Source organism: Aulonocara stuartgranti (genome assembly GCF_965226115.1).
Source record: "Aulonocara stuartgranti genome assembly, chromosome: 6".
NCBI classification, from domain to species: Eukaryota; Metazoa; Chordata; class Actinopteri; order Cichliformes; family Cichlidae; genus Aulonocara; species Aulonocara stuartgranti.
This window is the reverse complement of record NC_138944.1, coordinates 18,586,301-18,602,467: the sequence shown is the minus strand read 5'-3', so window position 1 is coordinate 18,602,467 and position 16,167 is coordinate 18,586,301. Positions and strand designations below refer to the sequence as shown.

Sequence of the window (16,167 nt, the reverse complement as noted above, 5' to 3'; positions counted from 1 at the left end):
AATGGCAAAGTAATCAGAAGAGTAGAGATGCAACGCTCAACTGGGATGCAACTGGAATCAGACAGTTTCCAGTGTTCTTGGCCTGGAAGGTCACATTACATTACCTTTTCATGTATGCACAACACGGGAACAGCAGCGCCACAGCTACATGCTAACATGTTGTTAGAGTAGAAGCCCCTCACTTTGAGTGGAGACCAGTGTTGGTCAAGTTACTTGAAAAAAGTAATCAGTAACTAATTACTGATTACTTCCCCCCAAAAGTAATCCCGTTACTTTACTGATTACTTATTTTCAAAAGTAATTAATTACTTAGTTACTTAGTTACTTTTTAAAAACACGATTTACAACCTGAATAGGTGATAAAGCGATAGATCTTTCTACTTTTACTGCATAATCCATCATACAAAATGTAATCAAATGGAAAAGTCTCTTTTTTTAAACTTGTTTTATCAGTTTTAATCTTTTAACTTTATGCATCAAGCAAAAATTTAATTATATGCAACATTCTCTGACTTGAATAAATTAGTTTAACATTTAAAGCTATTTTCTGCACATTCCAGCACATAAAATAAAATATTTTTGTGTTTACACTCACTCTTTCAAATAGATGCAAGTAAAACACAGCTGAAAATAAATAAAGTCAAACACTCAGCGGTGCTGTTGCTCTATTTTCACCTGTAAAGCAGGACTGCGGTAGGCGGAGGTTTACCCTGGTGCAGGTGTGCCGCGGTCAGTTGAAGAATCCGCAACTTTCTCTGTGAGTTTCCCATTACGTCATGGCGCACTCGGTGCTTGCTTGGAAGTTTAGGGTTTTTTTTCGCTGTAAAAAGAAGTTTTCTTCCCACGCACAATGGACGCTAATGTTTTTGTCACTTTTTATGGAATCAAACTCAAAGTAAGGTCAGTACTTCCACGCTTTAAACGCTGCACGCTCATACTCTCTCCCACAATCGATATGTGATCCATTGTTGATCTGCAGACAGCTGTTGTCACTAACGGCGCACTCGCTTACGTCACTGTCGTGAGACATTCTCACAAAAAATCACGGTTTTAGTAACGCAGTAACGCAGCGTTCCTACGGGAAAGTAACGGTAATCGAATTACCGTTTTTGCAATAGTAATCCCTTACTTTACTCGTTACTTGAAAAAAGTAATCAGATTACAGTAACGCGTTACTGCCCATCTCTGGTGGAGACAGTATGGAATGTTTGCCAAATAAACCATTGGGGGACTACCATAAAAATGTTTGTAATAACAAACTTAATAAGACACTGAAATGACTATCATCCAGCTGAATATGTATATTTTAAAGATGCTAACAAAGGCAAAGTTGCTAAAGCTAAAGCTACCCAGAGCTCAGCCAGCAGCCTCAGTCTGAACAGTGAAAGGATGAAAGCAGAGATGATGGAACAGGTGAAAAAGACAAAATGGTTAATATTCTGTTATCTTTTGAACCTATAAGATAAGGTAAGATAAGATAAGATAACCTTTATTAGTCCCACACGTGGGAAATTTGTTTTGTCACAGCAGGAAGTGGACAGTGCAAAAGTTATGAGGCAAAAATTAGAATACAATAAGAATAAATACAGTACACAACTGTACAGAATAGAATAAAATAAAATACTATATACAGTAGAATAAAATAAAATAAATATACAATAAGATAAAAATAGAATACAAATACAAATACTATATACAACTGAGTAAAAATACAACGATGACAGAAAGGATTATTGCACTTATTATTGCACTATAACCATACTCATAACTCTAACTCATAACCATACCGAAAAATGATGCAAGTAAATGATGCTCCTGTTTGGTAGGATAAAATACAGGTAAAGATGATTGTACAACAACTCCAATATTTCTACCCCTGTTCTAAGAGCAGAAAACTTATTTTTCAGCTGTTTAAGTGAGAGAAGATCTAATGACTCACTAAAGTTCAGGGTAAAAGTTTAGTTATTTCTCCTTTTTTCACTCTGTTGAACAACATGGTAAAAATAGGTAATAATAGGTTAACTAAAATAAAGTCACGATGCATCAGTGCAGAGTTCTGTACAGAGTGCACATGTACATTCATATTCAGCTAAAGTAAGCAGCGTGTGTTGGGTAAACTACAGTTCACAGGTATTCTTTCTCTGTGATAAAGCAGAAATCATTTTTGGAAAGTTATTCATAGTTACAGAAAATGGACAAAGCAGCGTTTTACCAAAAAAAAAACATTATTTGAAAGATGTTGAAAGAATTTTTAGATTTAACAGTGAAAGGAGCAAAAGGTTGTTAAAGGTTTAATCTTTGATTTTGAATGCTTAACACTGGAACGTGTCAGTAACAGTGGAATAAAATACTAATAATCATGGCAGGCTATGTCACATCTACTTCAGAAGGACAAGCTGAGAGGGATGCCGGTCCAACAAAGAATTTAAGAAGGTTTTTTTACCAAAGGTGCAATGTTAACCTTTGGTACAAACCTCAATTATTTGTGTGTGTGTGTGTGTGTGTGTGTGTGTGTGTGTGTGTGTGTGTGTGTGTGTGTGTGTGTGTGTGTGTGTGTGCTTGCGTTTTATTGTTACCCGAGGTAGTGTGAAAAAGCATGTGTGTGTGTGTGCATGTGCGCTTGGGAGGGCATATGCCTACATCTTAGTCTCTGTGTCTTCCTTGTGTTTGTGTCTGGTTCAGTGTTTTGAGTGGGCTCTGCTGGGACTTTGTGTGGAGCCTCATTAGTGGCTAAGGTTTGGCTGGCGTGCTGCTACTGAAGATACTCGGGGCACAAAGTCATATGTTACTCTACTGCTGGCCCATCTGCCACATTGGCCCTCACTTGATACTCTTGAGGTTTGTTTAATTTTTTTGTGCACGTAAATCTTTGTAAGCAAAAATTCACCAGGCACTGTACTTAAGTACAGTTATGAGGTATTGGTGCTTTACATGTATTTAAAAAAAAATACAGTCCAAAAGGAAAAAGTGCTCCTTACGCAATATTAAATGTAAAAAATGTAATAAAATATGATTATTATGGAACAAATGTTTTGAACATTTGATACTGGGTTTCCTAAAACAAAACTGGAACAACAATGTACCCCTCTGCTATGTCAGCCCTTCTAGTTTAAAAAAGTAAGATAATAAAAATCTGTGTTAATAATTCATTGTCCTGCTAGGAAGCATATTATAACACTGCTGTATTTCTTAAATCAGTGTTTGTTTTCGGTATTTTCAGTAACCTAGCACCTTTAAAATTAAACTATTAACTATTATATGCCATACATGCACTGAAGTGTAAATAATTATGATAGGATTACTTTGATGATAGACTAATAGACATCATGCAAATGATTTTTTCTTTTAAGTGTAGACATAATTATATAGATATTTGTTTGCATTTTTCATAAAGGTGTTTTTTTTACAGTATTTCTATTTAACATTGCTTTTATGTTCAAAATCAACGGCTTTGGGTCAGCTGAATACCCTGTCCTCCCTAATCAATAGGAAAGGTATTGCACTATATTCATAAGGATGACCCACAGCAAAATCGGGCCTAGTAAGCATCAACCATTTACCAAGACAAGAGAAAAGGAGGAGCTTAGCTAGACCATCAACATCAAGCTAAAGGAGAGAGTAGACTAAAGTTAGTGACATTCAATAATGGCATGTTGAGTGAAAAGAGAAGTGCTCAGTGTATCATGGGAAGTACCCCCCCCCAGCCTGAGCCCACAGCAGCATAACTAAGGTTTATGCTAAGGTCATCTGATCCAAAAAGGAACATTTTTACCTATTCTTAAAAACAAAGGGTATTTGTGTCCTGAACCCAAAATGGGAGCTGGTTTCACAGGTGAGGAGCCTCTCATTCTACATGAGGAAACTCTAGGAACCATGAGTAAGCTTGCAGTTTGAAAATGACATGGTCTGCAGGGAACCTATGAAAATAAGTTAATATGAGTCAAATATAATCTCTCTTTCTGGATAGTAAACTCGCTGCAGTATTTTGGATTAACTCAAGTTTTTTTCATCTTAGAAAAACCTCATAATAAGGAATTACAATAGTCCAGCCTAGAAGTAACAAATCCATGGAATAGTTTTCAGTATTATGCTGAAACAGGATTTTGACTTTTCTGTGAAATAGAGAAGGTTTGGTCTTTGGTCACTAGCAAATTACAGTAGTTACATAATTTGTGGAAGATGGTGACTTGTCTCCAAGCACTCACCAGCTAGAATCATTGTTAATGATGTAAATTGTGTTGTTTAAAATATATTTAAAGGGTTAAATGATCTGTAATACTAATGGAAAACCATTATTTAGTTTTTCTCAGTTGATCAGAACTGATACTGAATGGAAACAATTTGTCTATTGAGACAAAAGGTTACACTGCACGATAAGGGAAGTTGAATCATAATGAATTTATCCATGACTTCATGCATTAAAAAAATAATTAAAGGTGAAGTAGACAACATGTTTTGCCTCATTGGCTATAAAAAATATCTATGTTAACCTTTCAGTATATTAGAATTTAAGTGGTCCTCGAGAGAATGAGACTCCTGGCAGTTAATGAGGTTTTCATGAAATAATGAATGGCTTTTCATACATTAAGGCATTTTTGAATTTGTGATCGTTCATGTACCTACACACAACACCTGTTAAATATTCTATTTACAGCTTTTGTTTTTTTTTAAGGAAAAAAAATCTCTGAGGGCTACAATCAATTTGATCCAAATGAGTCTTTGCCTTTGTGTTAAATGATACAACCAATAAAAAAATTAATTTACAGTGACGTTGGGTAGGCGATCCAGATACTGTATTTGAGCCAAATCAATGATTTTGGAAGGTCACAGTCCTGGGTCAAAACCAGTGCTTAGACCTTAACCTCTAAGTTTTATGTGTCATGCCTAACCAACGCTTTTGAAGTGTGTTTTTGTCTCTTTCCTCCTTCCTCATTTATTTTCTCCATATTTCTCGATTTGTATCTCTGCTGTCATATCAAGTTTTCGCCTGTTTTTTTTTTCTCTGTCATCAGTAATTCATCGCTTCATAATCTCATTTGTGTTTTTATTCTTCAGACAGAAACTTGTACCCAGCAATATTCAACTGTAAAATCATCATATTAATGTAGAATTTATGGAGGCATAATGTTTTTTCTAGCACACTGAAATCATTTACAATTAGCATTAAATATAAAATAGACTACATCTAAGAACCTGACAGTTATGCGTATATACAGTTCTGGGTATACTGGGCAATCCAGATGCATCTCTGGATTGCCCAGTATACCCAGAATCAATAAAATCTAACCATTAATTTCCACCTGCATTTAGTTGCATAGAGTTGTAGCTAAACATTGGCAGAGACAGTGTACAATCAATATTTTGTTTCAAAATTATCTGTCTTTCAGGAGCACAATCATGTTGGTATATTGATTAAATTAATTCACGCACAGGTTGTTAATATTATGCATGTGTTTGAGAACATACACAATATGGACAAATGTACAGCGCCACCTAAACATTACACCTGCAGGAGCTGTGCTGCCATGGAAACCCGTGCCATCAAGCTCCTGGTTCACAGTTTTATGAGTTTTATGCTGATGTTAATGCTAGAGGGGGTTAAAAACTCGGCAGAGCATTAGGAGCTCTGTAGAGCATTGGAGACTCTCCAGAGTCTCCACAATGTACTTTAATTCTGAAACTCTGCAACCTTACGTGGTTTGCCACTTTCCGACTTTGATTTGTGTCAGTTGTATGCATATTTATGTAGTTTTCTGAGCACCAATCTATAAAACCCATGTTATATTTCACTGTCACTTATACTGTGACTTAAAGCTCTGGAAGTTTAAGTCAGATTCAGGGAAGCAAAGAGATCCACTTCCCAGCTAGACTAGCAAACCAGAAATATCAGAGAGGGCAAAATGCAAGCTAGCATTTTAACTTAAACCCACTGCTGTCTGCTGCCATTAAATCTGCTAAGGGAGGAAGAGTAGTGACCCTGTTATTTCCAAAAATCCCTCGTATTTAGTTTTCTTGTGTTGTGACCAGGAGGACTGTTCAACTCCCCTAACAGAAGTCGAAGGAGCTTGGAAAGAAAGCAACTGGTTTCTTGAAGATGTTTGACCTCTCATCCGAGAGGTCTTCACGAAACTCAAAGAAGTCTAGTCGCTTTCTTTCCAAGCTGCTTAGAATACCATGACCTGAATGACTGAGAACCTACACAGACATATTCCCCTAACTAAAGTTGTACGCATTGATAAAAATAATTATTTTCTACAGAAAAAAGTAATTTTGAAACTAATCAAAACATTTCTATATTAACTTTGACCACAGCAATTTAAATCTAAGCACATGATTGCGTTATGTTGTGAAACTGCTGCCAGTAAATCTAGTAGTTTTCATCCCTCCAAGCAGCAGGTAAGAGGGAAAAAAAGAAAGAAAAGCCAAATCATAAATTTGGATGTCAACAGATAATACAGAAATTTGAATAATTCTATTTGATTTTAAAGTAAAAGGTTTCTCCAGTGGGTCTGGCCATGAATTTGAAGTGACAGGTAAGTAAGCGCACATAAAGATAAGTACAGATAGACATGAGCAGACAGAATGGCCTCTGCATGAACCAGTCCAATTTACAATTTCACTCTGAATGTACAACAGCTCTAAACAAGTGAAGTTGTGTAATATGTTGTTTTCGTGATAAGATTCATTTACAGCCCTAGCTTTAATAGCAGCGCTCAGCAGGAGAAAGGTTAATTATCACATCCTGCTACAGACAGGACACCTCCTCCTGTCAAGCACACACACATAACACTCTGAACCACACAAACAAGCGAGCCATCAAACAAAACTCTCTCTCAGTGTGTAACTGCCATATAAAGATGTAATCCAGCATCTGTTTGTCCTCATTTCCTTCATCATTTAGTCGAGGCCCTTTTTTTTTGTATTTTTCTTTATTTTTCATCCTTTCTTCTAATCCCACCACACGGACTCTATGCGTGGTGATATGCCTGGACTGATGGCACAAATTTCATTCATGTTGTTCATAAGGAAGAAACGGAGAAAAGTCCTCTTAGATCACGCTCCTTCGCTTTGATACAATGTGTGACTTGGGTAGGTTTCTCAGATCAAAAATGAAATTACAGATGGGTAGACAGAGGTGTTCAGTGGGTGTGAAGCAGTGAACCATAAAAAATGATTGCTGCTGTGTTGTCTGGAAGAAGCCAAACAATTTAGAATGAAAAGAAAAATCTGAAAGTGACAGCTGAAAAGAAACCACCGAGAAGTAGTAAATCTTTTTTCTTCTAAAAATGGACAACAATCAGTTCGGTTTAAATTTGCGAACCTATTTACAACATATCTGCATTCCTCATGACATCTACTCATTCTTCAAACCATTTTCTGTTTTTACTCAAACATTTTCGCCCCTTATATTCTCTCTCCATGCTTTTCCTGTCTTTTATCGTCCTATTTGTGCACACATGCACCACGTCCTCGCCCCTCTCTCCATCCTCATTTCATTCCTGGTCTAGACATCTTCAGCAGCAGGTGTTAGGGCTGGGAGGAAAAAAATGGGGTGAGAAAAGAGGGGGGCAGGGAAGAAAGGAGGCTAGGAGAAAGCAGGAGAGGAGTCAAGGGAATAGGGAAGAGTGATCGAGAGCAGAAAGGTAAGTAGATCAGCCACAGAGGTATATGATGGAAAGGAAAGGAATGGGTTAAGATAGGATTGGAGCAGGGAGGCAAGAGTGGAGGTGTAAAGGGAAAGAAGAGCTTTGACTAAATCAGGTAGGTGCCATGCTGAAGAAAGAGGTGCGGAAGAGGCTATTTTAATTCAGGGTAGAAATCAGGTGCTTGAGGTGGGATGCCAAAGAAAAGAGGTAGGAGGGGAGATGTGGAGCAAAAGAGTAAATGAGGTAAAGAGAAAATAAGAGCGGAGGAAGGGAGAATAGTAGAAAGAAAGCAGAATGTGAAGGCAAAAAAGTCCCAGGAAAACATTAGGGCAATGTTGAAAAGAGGAGGGAGCATGGATGGATGGATGGATGATGTGTAGGAGAGAGGATAGGAACACTGTTGTGCTTTTACGGGAGGACACCGGCTGCTAGGAAGTGAGGTGGGTAATAAGGCCATAGCTCATTCCTGTGGAGGTGTCTGAGAGTGTGAATGTCTCCAACAGTCTATGTGTGCTGAAGTTATGTGTCTGTGTGCTTATGTTGCGAAGAAGGAGCAGGCTCGATCCTATTAGTGACTACTTCTCACCAGATGACTTATATTCACCTCGTTTTTCACCAACTGGTTGACAGCAGATGCTTGAGAAGAGGGAAAAAAAACACATGTAAGCACATACACACAAGCAGAATTGTGCAGCTACAGGAGCAGTGACACGTGAAATCTGCTCCTCCTTGCTGATGCGAAGGCCATCAGTGCAGAGAAAAAACAGCTTATGCCGGTGGGCGGGGTGGGGGGATAAAAAGAATTATCTTAGATAACAGAAACAACTGCAATAACAATAATAATAATACATTTTATTTGTAGGCGTCTTTCAAGACCTGCAAGGTAACACTGCAAGCTAACAAATTTAGCCTGCACTACACTGGACTGCACTACCTAGTACTGCCGTAAAATAGACAATTTAAACAATACAACATGATTGACAGTTCTGTGCATGAAAATACCAGAGAACTCCAGGAACATGACATGATCAAATCCAATGTTTAATTTAAAAAGTTTAAAAAATGTCAATAAGGGAGACGCAAATGGCAATTAAGAAATATTTTATTATTTGTATTTATATAGTGCTTTTCTAGTCGATTTGATCCCTCAAAGTGATTTAGACTGTAAGTTGCATTTAATCATACATTCATACTGTGCTTCTCTGGAAGCCAGAGAAATCTAGGTGACCCATCTGGGCACGGGTCCACATAGAAACGTCCCAGCCACCCAGGAGATTCAAATCTGTAACCTTCTTCCTGTGAGGTGACAATACTAACTATTGCATAATCATTCCACTCAAGGGTGGGTGACGTTAGCAGGGTAAATGAACGTATGAGTGGAGAAGTGTTAAATGCAGTGTCGTGTAATGCAATAAATTGAAAACTGAAGCAGCAAATGCAGTCTAATTGGGTGCCTCATAAAGGAGAGGTGCACAGCAGCCGAGCTCCCAGGACTTTTTTAGAGCAGTGACACATTGGGCCCAGGTATTGCCAGTGTTGCTGTTTGGGAAAAAGCCACACCTCCTCTGCAGTGTCTACAACGCCAGCTGCCAGACATGTCACTTGCTGAGCAGTTCTTAAACTTGCGTTCTCTCGTGTCCTTTCTTTCTCTTATCTTGCTCCAAATCTGAGAGTGGAATTAACACACCTTAACATTGTTTTTCTTCCTGTAACATACAGTTTAAGCTACCAGACAGAATTACTATCAAGCTGCATAGAAACAGTTTGGTGCTACTTGGTGAGCTGTGTGAAAGGTTGCATTTGAAAAAAAAAACCTTCTACTTAAAAAATAAATACATTTTTTTTAAATGGTTTTGTTCTCACAATTGTTTAGGCTCACTTTAGTGGTAACTAGCTCCTAAAGCACAACTTTATTGACATGAACCATCATCATCCATCATTATAGTTACATCATGGACGAGTGACAGGGATGAGAAAGTTCGTTTTTTAAAAAAAAAAAACAACAAAAAAAAAAAACAACAACTGTGCAGAGTGGCATTACTTATGATTATTTATGATTTGTAGATTTTGGATTACTCTGCCTAGTGTAATACAAAACTTAATTAGGTTGCTCATTGACTGAAGGGGTTTCGTATGATGTTCTGTGCTTTTTGTTTTGCTTTTTGAGTTCTTGTTTTTGTTTTTTGGGGTTTTTTTTTTTTTGTCCTAATTCTTTCTGTAATTACCAATGTTATTATGTTATTATTATTGTTATTTTCATTATGTTATTACTTTTTGTGTTTGGTTTTCGGATGTCTGAGGTTATCCTTGAATGGCATGGATACAACAGTGTGCACCTAGGAGTGCTCCTGTGGTCACAATGGCCTGCCATGTTGTGGTTAGTTGTAGATGTTTGTGAGCTTTTTGTTTGTTTCTTTTTTTTGTTTGTTTGTTTTTCAATTTAAAAATGAAAATAAATCTTATGAAGAAAAAAAACACTAACCATTTCAGAAACATGAAAATGATTTAGGTAGTTATCAGTAATTTGGTACTAAACCTTACTGTATGTATAACATGTTTCCGTGATGACTAAACCTCAGTCACTCCTACTTACAGCATTAATGCACTGTGCAATACACTGTGGGCTGTAATCGAAAGTGTGACAAAAATATAGTATGCTCCTGGATAAGACAAATGAGTACAAGTGCTGAAGAAGTTATCATAAGAAAATAGGTACTAGCAAACCGTGGCTTAATTATTGAATTTTAAAATACAGTACCTTCAGTACTCATAACTGAAAAAGTAGTCGTATTACTGAACTTCATTGCTAAAAATACTTATAGGAGAAAAGGTAAACTATGTGAATCGAGCTGTGTTTTCCCTTTGGTTTGTTTATGTTTTAAATATGTGATTTTCTTTCCCTGTTCATTTCCCCCTGTTTGTATGTGTATGTTTTTTTTAAAAAAAGGGGCAGTTTTAAAGTGTTTATGAATCATTTCTTAACTGAGAAGGTGGGGAAATTATAAAACTAGTTAAAAACACCGTCCTCTTCATGCTGTCCAAGCCCCTTGGTAGAGCACAGTCTAGCTCAAGCATGGAAATAGAGCATCTCTTATTGAACTAACAACCGTGTTCACTTACACTGGGTGTCTGAGTACTGTATAATCAGTTGCCCACGGGAATTTTGTAATTGCAAGATATTTAACAAAATCCCCATCTATCTTGCAATGGTTTGCAATTTGGACTAGTCCTCACACTTTTACTTCATAAACCCTCCAAAATCTGTTTCTTATTTCTAAAAGTTTTGCAGAAACCCATAAGGAAAAATCAATTCATTCATCCATACATAAAAAACACACATTTTCAATCCCATCTTGTCCTTTAAAGTGAAAGTTCATTTGTGTTATTGTAATTTACCATTTTCACTGTGACATTTTCTCCCAAGAAGGAGGACTGACCCCATCAGACTCCTCACCTGCCATAGTCCGAGCAAGCCCAAGAACTAATGGTTTAGAGGGAGGCTATACGAATCTCACCCAATAATTTTAATTAAATTTATGCATATTCTTCCCTCTGAAGAATTTGGGGCATCTGTATTAGTGAGAGAAGGAAGAAAAAGAGAGAGGAAGAGAAAATGGGTCATCTAAACAGAGGGACTGAGATGCTTCATTAGGATACCCGCTGCAGTCATTCTGTGGTCATTCTAATTCTGCCTCAGCATTCCCATTCAGCGCTCGTGGGAATCCAATATCTGCCTAACATTTGTGACCTCGTCAAAACAAAGAAATAACCAGGAGTCAGGTCACGCCGGTCTCACCCACCACCACAGTTGTGACATCCTGCCACCGCTTTCTATTTATTCTGCCTAAATTAGCACTTCATCTCGCTCGCCTTGGAAAGAAAAATGTCAGGTTGTTTCTAATCCAAAACTTTGCAGGTTCTCGGTGAAATGAAAAAAAATGCAGCCTTTGTCTTTGTCAGTGAAAGAATTAGGATGTTAGCGCTGAGACAATTTGATGTTAACTGTGCAGGGGAATTAGATGTACCATGTAATTTTGCCTTTCAAATATGATAGCTGAGCAGATGGAATAGGGCAAAGCTCTGTCAAAGTTTCTGCACTTCAGAAGTTCCTCCTCCCTCTCACATACCATTTGCACTTTCTCATTAGCTATAATTCTCCGTATCACCCTCTCTCTTCTTCACCCGATAGACGCTTGTAGACGCTTCCTTTCACTTGTTTCACTCCCTCAGTCAGCGCTCTCTTGGCCCCGAGCGCAGTAGACTCTAATATGTCTTTAAAAGTAGGACACCACTGAGTAATTTGTTGCACCTAGCAAATGATAATTCACAATTGTCACCATATATCCATGACTACAGGCCCACCCCAAGCACACAATAGCATCTGCTTCTCAGGAGAACAGCCATTGTGCTTTTTTTTTCCGTCATTGTATTACTGAATTGAATTTGAAAATATAGGATTATTTCACAAAGGCATGACACCATTTCACAGCAGGGATGTTTGTACCCTTTGTGTAAGCTGCGTCATTTCACTGACATTACATGGAATTTGCTGTGTTCTCGATTGCTTACAGCCACCTTCTGTTGTAGCTGCTCTTCCTGGCAGTAAGCGTGAAAATATATCTGCCTTAATTTTAAGCTTTTATGCTTTAATGTTGAAGGCTTAGTGAAAGCAGTTTCACAAGGTTTGGCCTCTCAAGAGACTGAATGCCAACATTAGTATTAGTATCAGCAATATGTAAGCAATAATGTTACTTATATTATTTAACTGTCAGTTTTATGGTTCCGGTGGTTCTTTGTTAGTGTACAGTTTAAAGGGGGTGAAAAAGACATTTACAAGTCAAATACAGATGCAGGTCAATAGCATTTGTGGTCGCCTTGACCCATAGTAGCAGTTGTAAAAGTAAAAGCTTTTCAGTCTGCCGTCTTAGTCTTATGGAAATCTATAAATGGAGTGTTCCTACTGTTACAGCTTCTGAAACACAGGATTGCACTTAAGCTCACATTCATACATTTAGATTTAAATACGTTTTTTCCAAGATGCAGCACAACAGGCTGTCAACATAAGGCTGGCATGTTCTCGCCCAACAAAAGTTGACACTGTCAATCCATTATTACCCAAAGAAAGCCATGTATTGCACATTTCCTACAGGTAATACAGTCTGTTATATAATATTTATTACTCCCCATATAAAGTACATATATATATATATGGTACTATGCTACTCGTTACATTATTTCTGCTTATTCCGTCATATGACCCACATTAAACTCATGGACTGACCCACAACCACCTACACACACAATGGACAACTGTACCCTCAAACACACAATAATAACATGGACTGAACCACCACTCACAACCACTTACACTTTATATAGCCTCTGTAGAAACTATCCACATATCTCACTTATCTTGCACTACTGTATAGTTCTGTGTAAATAATCATTCTGTACATACAATAATTTTTAATCCAACAACTGTTTATAACCTGCATAGTTCACATTTCTGTATAACTGTATATCTCAGATTTCTGTATAGTTTTTTTTATTTCATATTCTGTATAGTTTTTCATATTTATATCCTGTACATAGCTTGTACTCACTACAGCCTGTACATACTTATAGTTATAGAATATTCATAACATACTTCATACCGTGTACATTATAACATACCATAATAGACCCATTTCTGTAATATACTTACATATCTATATTATTGCTAATGTATATTGTAATATATCTATATCGTGGCTAAAGCACTTCTGGATGGATGCAAACTGCATTTCGTTGCCCTGTACCTGTGACATGTGCAATGACAAAAAAGTTGAATTCTAATTCTATTCTATTCTATATGAAATGAAATGCATTTACTGTAGTACAGTAACTGGAAAGTGTGTGATTATAGTAACACGCCATCACACCCAGCACTATTTATGATGTGCTTTGTTCCGTACCAGCTCTTTTCCCTAAATGGACATATCTTCATCTTTAATGGCTAAACACTCCACTGTGTTCAAGCTATTCTTGATCCCTTGTCTATACTGCTTTCTAGGAAGACCACATAATGTGGTGTGTTAAACAATCAAAGGCCTGTACTGTGAAGTAAGATTTTATCTCTTTGTGTGTGAGATAAAATTGTGTGTGATTGTGTGTACAGTGTCCATGTATGTCTATCCCTACGTTGGGTGAGTGCTGAGTATTTGTATATGTGTGCATGAGGGTGGGAATGCATGTTTGTGTCTGTGTCTATATGGTAAATAGCCTGCATTTGTATAGTGCTTTTCTAGTCCTTAAGGACCCCAAAGCGCTTTGCACTACATTCAGACATTCACCCATTCACACACTGGCGATAGCAAGCTACATTGTAGCCACAGCTGCCCTGGGGCGCACTGACAGAGGCGAGGCTGCCGGACACTGGCGCCACCGGGCCCTCTGACCACCACCAGTAGGCAAACATGGGGTTAGTATCTTGCCCAAGGATATTTGGCATGCAGCCAGGAGGCAGCCTGGGATCGAACCACCGACCTTCAGATTAGTGACAGGTCGGGTCTTACCTCTCTGGGAACTCCCAGGCCCTCCAAAGGCCTATCTCCCCTCACCACACTCCCTGCTGGTAACTGATGCCCTCAGGGGTCGGTGCGTTGGTGGTTCTTGGTGTCCAGTGCTGGGCGCTCAGGTATGTACCAGCTCACTCCCGGTGACTACTTGGCGGGGCCTGGTGCCTGGTGCCTGTTGCTCGGTTAGGCCTCTTCCGGGGCAAAGGGGGCCCTCGGGCCTCTGGCCTCTGGCCTCTGGGCCTGTGGCTTAGTTCACTCTGGCACAGCTGGCTGCCGGCAGAGCCAGCGGGCACGCCACTGCAGCCCCCTCTGGCTTCTGCTCAGTGGCTACTGGGTGACCCCTCATCTGGGGCTCTCCTCAGCTCTTCCCAGAAGGGTGGCACGGATGCCCCTCCGGTGGTCCTCCTTGGGCTCTCGCACTCTGGGGCCTCTGGATGTCTGGAGCCTGGATCTCCTCCATGCCTGCTTCATGCCCTGGAGGACAGAGCCATGGCTCTCTACATCCTCTAGCAGACCATTACATGGGGAAACCTTTTGAATACAAGCGCGCTGATCCACACAGGTGTGCACACGGGTGTTCACTGTTCATAGACACAAACCTTTATTGGCTGCTATATCCAAGCACATTGTGCGCTGTCGGTCCTGCTTGCTACACAACAACATTCAATATTTAGTATTTACTGCTGTTTACACTTAGCTAGATTAACGTGATGGTGCTGTGTTTAGTATGTTGCTCTGTTTTTTTTTTTTTTGGCTTGTTTTCTCTTCTTTTTCTCTCAACAGGTGATCCAGGAGATTTCTTTTTCTCTTCTTTCTCGTTTTAAGTGCCCTTTCTCACTGTCCCTCTTCCCTTCTGTTTTTCTTTTCCTTCATCTTTCTTTCTCCCTTTCCTATCCCTGAGTCATGTCTGTCCCGTCTGTAACAACTGAAAATAAAATAAAATAAATAATAACAACAAATGTCGATCAAATGGACCAATACGCCAAGGCCGTGATGATCCATTTGGCAAAGTAAATCCATTGGGTATCCTTGCTGGTCTTTAGACAACAATTCTGACGTCTAAAGAACCACATGGGACAGGCAAAAAAAAAAAAAAAAAGATTTTATCTGTCTTTTGCGTCTTTTTTAAGATCACCAGGTTTCAACTTGCTTGCATCACCCTGGTTACTGCTCTGAAGCACATTAGAGATCAACATGTGTGAAATTAACACCTATTTGCCAGTCAGTTCAATCAAAATATGATCAAAATTCATGAAAGATTGAACTTTTGCTGGTGGATAGTAGGACTGTCTAAAGTTTTTGTGTTTCCATGATGAGCTTCAGTAATAAATACAGATTCGTAGACGCGGCTTTATTTTTTCCCTGGTGGCTGCAAACAATTACTTTTAAACTATTTTACTTTTTGTATGCATTAATAAATGATGTACTTTCTGACCTTACATCAAATTGGAGACAGTCTGTGCTTGAATTGAAAAAATAAAAACTAAAACTGTATTTTAAACATTAATTTACTGTCAGATTCTCTTGCGTCTTTCAGATAAAGTTGTTGTTTTTTACTTGCAGTACAAAGTTTGCACTTTTGCCAGACTTCTTTCGAGGTTTCAAATAGGCTACATTTTATTGATCTGAGGTCTTTTCCAGTCTCACTAATCAAAAACTTTTCAACCACACACACAACGCTTCAGTTTTTGTTTTTTTTTATCATACTGTTTAGTGTTTGTGCTCTCAGACTTTACAGACTTTGTCTGCAGCAGCAGTGCTACTTTCAGTCTGTATTATGTGTTTGACCTCTTACTAGTTTTCCATAGCGTAGGCTGCCAGTGCACTTATTCATATATGTGATTGGGCTGATGCTTCCAGCGTCACCTCTTTTGTGTGAATGCGCAAAGGAAACCCCGGGTTAATTTAGGGAACTGATAATCAGCTTCATGTGCCTGCTTCTTCTGATTGCCAGTGTTGGTGTA

The 16,167-nt window shown here is 38.5% G+C and overlaps 1 protein-coding gene across 1 annotated transcript in view; it reads left to right on the top strand.

Annotated features, from left to right (window-relative positions):
• Nucleotides 1-16,167, top strand: part of ptprdb (protein tyrosine phosphatase receptor type Db) — a 154,456-nt gene that overhangs the window by 25,267 nt on the left and 113,022 nt on the right. The gene's annotated exons all lie outside the window — the stretch shown is intronic.